The following is a 9,922-nucleotide window of genomic DNA, read 5'->3' on the forward strand; positions in this document are numbered from 1 at the left end:
AGCCTCCTGAGTAGCTAATTACAGGAGCCGCCACCTCGCCTGGCTAGTCTTTTTGTATTTTTAGTAGAGACGGGGTTTCACTGTGTTAGCCAGGATGGTCTCTGATCTCCTGATCGCTGTGATTCAAGCTCCGTCTCGGCCTCCCAAAGTTGCTGATTACAGGCTTGAGCCACTGCTGGCCTGACAACTGTCTTATAACATTACCATATAAACCAGTAAGGGCATGGTTTGTCATCTGACCTGCCTCTCTCTTTACTTCTCTTATAAATACTTAGTTTTCTCTCTGATATTAAACGGCTTCCACTCAAGCGGAATGCTACATCACAAGGATAAGGATGTAGCTGAGAACTCCAAACGTTCCGCACAGGAGTTTTTGGTGAATTAAAAGCCATTATTTGAAGAAGGGTGCCCAGCAGGATCCATCTGGCCGCAGGCGGAAAGGTTGCTCCGCAACACAGGCTAAGGAGCTGCTTCTTTGGGAGTGAACAGATGCCGGGGCGGGAGGGAAAAAGGGAGATTGCCAGCCTGGCTTGCCGGTTCTTGCAGCGCATTGGGCGGCTGAGTGACAGAAAGGCACACGAGGATCGGGAATGGTGACTGCCGGTGACATCACGAGTAGGGCGACTTCTATGTAGATGAGGCAGCGCAGGGGCTGCTGCTTGGCCACCTGCTGCTTCGCCACGAAGGAGTTTCCATGCCGTGGAGCGGGTTCACGACCGCTGGTCGGACCTGAGAATCCCAGCTGTGTGTCAGGGCTAGAAGGGCTCGGGAGTGCGCGGCAAGTGACCGTGAGTAAAAGGTGAGGCGTATGAGGCCGTGGTGGGGCGGGAGGTGCAGAAACTCATACTTACCTGGTAGGGAGATACCATGATCACGAAGGTGGTTTTCCAGGGCGAGGCTTTATCCATTGCACCTGGATGTAAAGCGACCTCTTGGCAGATTTCTAAACCGTGGAAAACCCCTGACTGCATAATTTGTGGTAGTGGGGACTGCGTCTGGCGCTTTCCCCTGACTTTTGTGGTGGTTTTAAAGAATAGGTTCTACACTTACAGTTACTTTTCCTGCTGTGTAGCGTTTCCGTGTGAATGGCTTCGTATGGGTAATCCACAGTGGATGGCTTTGGGGCGAAGGCAGTATGTCGCCCGTCAGCCAGAGGTGAAATAAGTGTCAGCGATTGTAACACGAGCTATCTTTTAGCGAGCTGCATTGTGCCCTTTTCCTCAAGTCTGGCCACTTTTTGCAGAGAGATTGGTCCAAAGCTCAGTCTCGGCTTCTCATGCTCTGTGAAAATCTTGGTGTTTTTCTAGCCCCCGGTCACCTTTTACACAGCCTTTGCTTCAAACCGCAGCCCCCGGTTTATAGGATTTCTGTGCCCTAGCTCATATTCATCTAGGCCCGCAGGTCAGAACCGCAGTCTCACCTGTCTTGGCCGAAATGCGCTGCGATCCTCCCTGAAGTATAGGCGGGAAGTTTTGTGAGGAGACGGGTCCAGTTTCCTCCTATCTCCTGCCGTTTACATATCTTGTCTTTCTTCTGTACTCTTTGTTTAAGCGATGCTTTCTGTTTGAGGTCTCACATCGGCCCTACATCCATTGCCAGGCAACTTTCTGGATAGCACCCTGACCCATCCTTCCCCACTTCCGTTGCAGCCTCTTTTCCTCATTTTGGTGCCAGTGTTCCTCCCCCGTCCCTCTTTCTTTCAGGCCCTTTGCTTATCACCTTTCATGGATAGTATTCTCTCTCTCAACTTAAGGCTTTATACCTGGATACTGCTACAAAAAATTGGCAAATTCCTTAATAATTCTCAAATTGCACTGTAAATGCATCTCTTTTTAACTCCCAGAAGTATCTGATTGGTTTTGTCCCTGCACTACATGAATTCCACTACAGAAGAAAACCCCAGGGCTAGCGATGGCGGTTCTAAGCATTGTGCCGGCCTTTCCCAGGGTATGTTTTCTGACGTCACCTACTTCCTGATCAACTGAGGGTTAGGAGTTCGAGACCAACTTGACTAACATGGTGAAACTCCGTCGTCTCTACTAAAAAATACATTAAAAAAAAAAAGAATAGCCGGGCGTGATGGTGTGTGTCTGTAATCCCAACTACTCAGGAGGCTGAGGCAGGAGAATCACTTGAACCCGGGAGGCGGAGGTTGCAGTAAACCGAGATCACGCCATTGCACCCTAGCCTGGGTGACAGAGCAAGACTGTCTAAAAAAAAAAAAAAGAAAAAAAAATTAGTCCATCTGAGACACATTATTGGAGACAGTACAATCCTGCATCCAACAGGCACTTGGTGCAGATCTGAACCCACTGAGCTATTGGCTCATGTTCCCTATGTTCTATTAAGTATCATGAGCAGAAATTGAGCTCTTTGGCTTTTACCCACTAAGTACGGCTATAGGACAGGACTCTGTCTCACACACACATTATTGCATCATTATTTTTTGTCATCAGTGTGGGTTTTTGGTTTTGAGGTTATGAAGTGAATTTCTGGGGACAGTCTCTGTTGGGTCGTGTTGACCCTTGTCCCTGTTGACCATGACAGCTAATCTGGTTTGTGAGTCTTTTTTATTGTCTGTTTATTGTCCTGAGAATAATGGCATTTCCTGATACTTGAGACTGCAGCAATGATAAGTTGTTCAGATCCTGTCTTTCCAATATTTGGTAAAAATTTTATGGGCCTAATGGTTGTCAATATCTGCAAGGGTGGCATCTCTATTACAAGAGTGATCTTACTACTCAATGTCCCCCCTCCCACCCAACTTTCTTCCAAAGGAGCTCTTGGCTTGAACAAATTTACTATATCTAAAAGACATCTTAGTACAGGAAGAAAACTAAATCTGTAGCATGTAAGGAGCAGTTTTCTTTGATTGGTATATTTAGGTTTCTAACCAGCTGAAAAATTCAAATACATGTCCTTTAAGGATTAAGTTTAAACCACACTACAGAAAGGAGAGAAAAGATTTATATGATCACATAAAAGCAATGGAATCAGCAATATAAGCACTTTTCACAGTCATACAAATCAAATTTAATAATCTCCGGAACATTAAGGAAGTTCAGCCTTTAATGAAAATGAATGAAAAGAAACTATTCACCCACTGTTACATGCCCTAGAAAGAGAATGTCCTGCCCGACTCAAAAGGGCATCACAATACTAGATTTTCAGCAATGAAGGCCCTCCAAGGATCTAATGATGTTCATGTTTCAGTTTATTTCCTTCACTGATAAACATTGTTAATAGGCTCACCATTGCCTCTCTTTTCACCTGAAGTGATGTTACTTAGCACTATTGGTTTCTTGAGAATGCCCCCTAGTTTGGTGGAAGGAATTTTCCTTCTTTATAAATACAGGATATTTTCTCATGAAACAAATTGCCATACTCTTTCGGTGAAGTGAATAGACAGATTAGGTCTCTAAAATGTTAAAGGAGTCACTGCCCCAATTATCTTAGGAACAATAATATTCACTTATATATAAAATTATATAAGAAAAATTAAGCCAGTATGGTGGCACCGTATCTGCATCCAGCACTTTAGGAGGCTGAGGAGGAGGATCAGTGAGGTTAGGAGTTGGAGACCAGCCTGGGCAACAGAGTGAAACCCCTGTCTCTACAAATTTTTAAGTATTAGCTAAATTTTTAAAGTTGGCAGGGCATGATGATGCATGACTCTAATCTCAGCTACTAGGGAGACTGAGGCAGGCTGCAGGGAACTATGCTTGTGCCACTGCCCTCCAGCCTGGGTGACAGAGTGAGACTCCTGACTCAAGCCGGGCATGGCGGCTCACGCCTGTAATCCCAGCACTTTGAGAGGCTGAGGTGGGTGGATCACAAGGTCAGGAGTTCGAGACCAGCGTGGCCTATATGGTGAAACCCTGTCTCTACTAAAAATAGAAAATTAGCTGGGTGTGGTGGCACATGCCTGTAATCTCAGCTATTCGGGAGGCTGAGGCAGGAGAATTGCTTGAACCCGGGAGTCGGAGGTTGCAGTGAGCCAAGTCATGCCACTGCACTCCAGTCTGGGCGAGGAGTGAGACTCCATCTCAAAAAAACACAACAACAACAACAACAACAAAAAACCAGAGACTGAAGCAGAACATGAAAGGTTCACATTTTAGCCAAATATCTCCATGTTGCCATTCCCCAGGTCCTTCCTAAAAATATAGATTGGAGGATAATTCAGCAATGTACTAAAAAGCCAGACAAATCTGTCTTTGCTTACTTAAAACGATTTGAGAGCCAGGCGTGGTAGCTCGTGCCTGTAATCCCAGCAATTTGGGAGGCCGAGGCAAGTGGAACACTTGTGGTCATGAGTTTGAGACCAGGCTGCCAACATGGTGAAACCCTGTCTCGACTAAAAATACAAAAATTAGCCAGATGGCTACTCAGGAGGCTGAAGGAAAAGAATCACTTGAACCTGGGAGGCGGAGGTTGCAGTGAGCTGAGATCCTGCCACTGCAATACAGCCTGGGTGACAGAGGGAGACTCCGTCTCAAAAAGAAAAAAAAAAAAATAGCAGGGTAGTAGAAATATAATGTACATGAGAATGATAATCATGAAGAGAATCTGTATTCTAGAATAGTAAGGGAATCTATTCCATTAGGGAGCCAACTGAAAACATCAAATCCCAGTTCACACCCCAGGGTGTGAGGTCACGTGCCTGTAGTCCCAGCTACTCGGGAGGATTAGTAAGGAGGTTTGCTTGAATTCATGAGGTCAAGGCAGAAGTAAACCCCGATCATGCCACTGCAGTCCAGTCTGGGTGACAGTGAGACCTTGTCTCAAAAACAAAAAAACAAACGAAAAATTCCACAAAACCAAACAACAACAAATTGTCCCCTCACTCTGAAATGACAGTGGCAAACATCACTTTGCTATTGGAAAATTAAAACACCCCTTCTTGCTAAAACACTCCCTCTTGCTATCAACCTGCCCTCTCCCTCTAGCATGTCTGACTCATGGTTTAAAGTGCCCAAAAACTGATGTACTCAATTTGTAGTACATTTACCTGTTCTGCAACAGCATTTATTTTAGTCTGTAGGAGATCACCATCCATGGCCCTATAAATGTCTAACAGCATGGAATGATGAAGGGACAGTGTCCTTTAGGATGTATATATATAGCTCTGAAGAAACCCAACACTGGGCGACTTCCCTCAGACTCTTCACTAGGCATGACCACTGTGCCATTTTAGAGATTCTGTGGGGCAAAACCTGAGAATTATCTGCCTGGCTATCAAGAAGATAGCTCCTTGCATTTTTGGGGAGCGAACACCTTTGCTTCAAGGGAGTGTTTCCTCCCAGGATTAAAAATATCTTTCTGTAACCTCAGGAAACATTGCTGATGAAAACCAGGCATGGTGGCTCTGGCCTGTAATCCCAGTGACTTGGGGGCCGAGGCAAGAGGATCACTTAAGTCCAGGAGTTCGAGGCTGCAGTGAGCTATGATGGCGCCACTGCTCTCCAGCCTGGGCCACAGAGCCAGACACTGTGAAAGAAAAAGAAAGAAATACATTGCTGATGAAACTGCGGCCACTTTTGCAGGTCAATAAAAAGCTATTTATTCACTGGCTAAGGTTGTACTAGGTAATCACATGACTTTAGATGATATATTTAGCTGAGCAGGGAGATGTGTGTGTGGTGGCAAATACCTTTTATTGCATATATATAAATATTCCCCATGCAGTAGAACCTTCTCTAGAAAAAGTCCGTTCAGTTGGTTGTAGGGCCTAGGGCTTATTTTTATTTCTCAATCCTGACAAGGTAAGGCTGGATTAATGAAGATTCTCTGCAGGTGTAAATTTCCCCTACAAAAGACAGTTTTGCAGAGTTACTTCTGTTTGCTGGCTCTCTGACAGCCATCTTAAAATATGCCAAAGAAATACATTCTGGGGTAAAATATTTTGATTTTCTTCATCTATCTACAGCTTCACCATGCTGACAGCCTCCAGTCCAAGCGTACCTGAAGCCTTTCTTTTTAAAAAGCTTTCCCACCCTCCTGACTGCCTTCAAGTCTCTGCCAAAACACAAGTCACAGTGACTGACTCCCTGCTATAGCAAGCTCGGAATAAATAGCCTTTGCTTTTTTCCATGTGGTCGGTCTTTGTTTATTTGCAGAAGCTTCAGTGTAGAGTTGACAAGGACTCCATGCTGCAGCACGCAATGTGGTTTCCTCAGGCCCTTTTCTCTGTTAGTTCTTGGCCTGCAAAGTCCAAGTTTTAGAAAAGAATACTGTTGGCTTGGTAGCGGTGGCTCAAGCCTGTAATCCCAGCACTTTGGGAGGCGGGCAGGCGGATCACGAGGTCAGAGATCGAGGCCATGCTGGCTAACTGCGGTGAAACCCGTCTCTACTAAAAATACAAAAAATTAGCCCGGGTGAGGTGAAGCCTGGTGGTCCCAGCTGCTTGGGAGGCTGAGAATGGTGAGCCCAGGAGGCGGAGCTTGCAGTGAGCTGAGATCAAGCCACTGCACTCCAGCCTGGTGAAGCAGACTCGATCTCAAAAAAAAAAAAAAAAGAAAAGAGAATACTGTTGAGTCTAGTTTGGCAAAGAGTCCTCCCAACCACTTTTGATAGCTAATCCAAAGATCCTCTTAGTAATTTTCTATCCACGACTTTCTTTTGAGCGGAGATAACAAACTCTATGCTTTCAAACAAAACGGATCTCGGCTCACGCTCGCACCTCCAGCTACACCATTCTCCTGCCTCGGCACCTCAAACTGGGACTACAAGCCATATCTCACCAGCAATTTGTATTTTTGAGCGGGGTTTCACCATTAACTCAGGATGGTCTCGATCTTGACACAAATATCCTCATCCTCAAACTGAATCCCAGGCTTGTAGCATCGACTACTGCACTCTTATCTTGCCAGTTGGCTATAATCTTCAACTCCTCCTGCTGTATTTGAGGTTGAGCTCAGTTCTCTGCTGGCCTCTCTTGCCTATTGTAGTACATACAATAGAATCTGTCTCATGTTTTTAACAGAGTGTCCAGTGCAGTCCCTCAGAAACTACCTTTGGAAAATTATGACAATAAGAGAAAGCTGACATGGCTGGCCCCATCTTGGTTCTAGCCTCACAGGCTAGCTGGCTTTGCTTACTCCTGTGCAATTTCTCCCAAGCTGTCTTAGGGAAAAATTGAGTTTATAGTTTAAATCAGGGGTCCCCATCCCCCAGGGCCACAAGACAGCTACTGGTCCATGGCCCGTTAGGAACCCAGCCGAACAGCAGGAGGTGAGCTGCAGGCCTTCAAGCATTACCACCTGAGCTCTTGTCAGATCTGCATCAGTATTAGATGCTCATCGGAGCTCGGACCCTACAGAACCCCGTGCGTAAGCGAGAGGGCCCAGATTGCGCCTCCTTATGGGGGCTTTGTAACTAATGCCTGATGACCTGAGGTGGAACAGTTTCATCCGGAAACCATCCACCACTCCCTTCCATGGAAAAATCGTCTTCTGTGAAACCAGTCCCTGGTGCCAAAAAGGTTGGGGACAGCCAGAAAGGTTGGTTTAAAGGATAACCTTCCCCAAAACTAAATTACCCCTGTAAAACTCATGAAAGGCCACCAAGTTAGAAGGATGAAAGAGGCCTGAATCTACTAAGATGTATGCCTCATTAAATAATTACCAGTCATTATTCCAGAGGTCGCAAGATTTGCAGCTTCCCCAATAACTGCTGTGAAGAACATCACTATTGTAGAACCTAAGATTGGCCTCTTGAGTTGTCTTTTCAGGCTTTTGCATTTCTGACTACTGGATGGCACCATTTGGCCTGAAAATCAACCAGTCCCTTAGCCCCCACCCAGAAGCTGACTCAATGCCGGAGGGCCATTTTCCACACCCCTGTGATTTCATCCCCGACAATCAGCACCGCCCAAGTCCGAGCCCCCTCCCCACCAAACTATCTGAAACACCCATTGCCTCCAAGCCTTCAGTGAGATTGATTTGAGTAGCAACTCTCTCCCACATGTCGTGGCTGGCCTGTGTCAATGAAGCTGTTTACTGCAATGCCATGGTCTCCATGAATTGATTTTGTGTGTATACTGGGCAGGAAAAACCCATCAGGCGGTTACATCTGCAGGATGGTGCCAGTTCTTTCCACAAAGGCTGGTCAGATACCCAGAAAGTATTTCTCCACTACTGCCTGGACAATGTGTCTGCCTGTCAATCTCCAGGGAATGGGGCCTGGCTCAAGTATTTAGTATTCAGCAGTTAGTACACTGTCACCTAATCCCTCATTTTTAATATTCTGCCATGCCTTCCAGTGGCCTAACTGGCCACCATGCCACAGAATCTTTACTTTATGATCTCCGTGGAGAACTCTCCACTTGTTGTTTTGTGATTTGAGCAATGGAATAGAATGTGATACTGGTGGGCTGTGGGAGGTCCCCAGACACTGGGGGGATCTCGACCCCAGCTGTGGTGTCCAGGCTCTTGCCACCACCTTAAGAATGAAGTCAAGGATCAGTCAGCAAATAGGGAAAGGAGATTTATTGCAAAGCAAAAAGTACACACTCAAGAAAGGGGAGTTTGGGCATACTGGAGAGAGAACAATGGGTTCTGGGGTTTCATCTTGATGGGTTTCTTTAACCAAGGAGTGGAATATTCATGAAAATTCCCGGGTAAAGGTGGAGATTTCTCGGAACTCTGGTGCCATCCATTTTTACATCAAATAATGGTCTCAGAGCCGTCATGGCACTGGTGGGTGTGTGATTTAGTATGTTAATGAGCTTATAATGATGGTCTAGGTAAAACTTCCGTCCAAACCAGCACCACATTGGGTCCAGTTAGTCTCAGCCAGCTTGGTCCATACCCTGGTTTTCCAGCCTCTTATCAGCCCACAGCCTCAAGTCATGTAAGTCTACTGCCTACAGTTTGTTATCCTGTGACCACCCTGTATTATTCCTGTCTGAAATCTACTTGTAAATATTCAAATGGTCTTTGACTTGAGCAGCCCAACTTTGCTTACTTCACAGTGTTTTCTGAGTAATATATAAGAAAACATGATCCAGACATTTGTTAAACATCTCAAATAAGATGTAGCCCAGGTATTTGTGTCAAATTTGGATTATTTTGGTTTTGTCTTTGCAGAATATAAAAAACTAACACAAGGTAAGGGCTAAGGTCTGGAGATGGCTGCCCAAGAGATGACAAAGTCCAACACCACGCTTGGGAGTGTCGAACCATCTCTTCTGGGACAGCATATTTTTCTACAATCCTGAATTTGGAAAACAAGCAACAAGATTCATGAAACTGGACAACTGTCTTTATAACATTACCAGTGATAAAACCAGTAAGGAAGGCTGGTTTGCAGCCATCCGACCTGCCTCTTTACTTTCATAAATACGGTTTCTCTCTGATATTAAACGGCTTCCAATTTCAAGCGGAATGCTACATCACAAGGATAAGGATGTGAAGAGAACCGAACGTTCCGCACAGGAGTTTTTGCGAATTAAAAGCCATTATTTGAAGAAGGGTGCCCAGCAGGATCCATCTGGCCGCAGAAAGGTTGCTCCGCAACACAGGCTAAGGAGCTGCTTCTTTGGGAGTGAACAGATGCCGGGGCGGGAGGGAAAAAGGGAGACGCAGACGTCACTTCCGCTTGCCGGTTCTTGCAGCGCATTGGGCTGAGTGACAAGAAGGCACAGGAGGACTGGGAATGGCACTGTCGGTGACATCACGAGTAGGGCGACTTCTATGTAGATGAGGCAGCGCAGGGGCTGCTGCTTGGCCACCTGCTGCTTCGCCACGAAGGAGTTTCCATGCCGTGGAGCGGGTTCACGACCGCTGAGGTCGGACCACCAGGAATCCCAGCTGTGTGTCCCAGGGCTAGAAAGGGCTCGGGGAGTGCGCGTGAAGAGTGACCGTGAGTGTAAAGGGTGAGGGCGTATGAAGGGGCTGTGGCAGGGTGAGTGTAGAAACTC

General features: G+C 46.1%; 1 non-coding gene across 1 annotated transcript; it reads left to right on the forward strand.

Moving 5' to 3' along the window:
• The first annotated feature begins 843 nt into the window (after positions 1 to 843).
• On the forward strand, positions 844 to 1,010 carry LOC116271833. The gene has a single exon (XR_004180594.1). It is a non-coding gene; the product is annotated as a U1 spliceosomal RNA (small nuclear RNA).
• Positions 1,011 to 9,922: the final 8,912 nt, after the last annotated feature.

This window comes from Papio anubis, chromosome 1 (genome assembly GCF_008728515.1).
Source record: "Papio anubis isolate 15944 chromosome 1, Panubis1.0, whole genome shotgun sequence".
Lineage (NCBI taxonomy): Eukaryota > Metazoa > Chordata > Mammalia > Primates > Cercopithecidae > Papio > Papio anubis.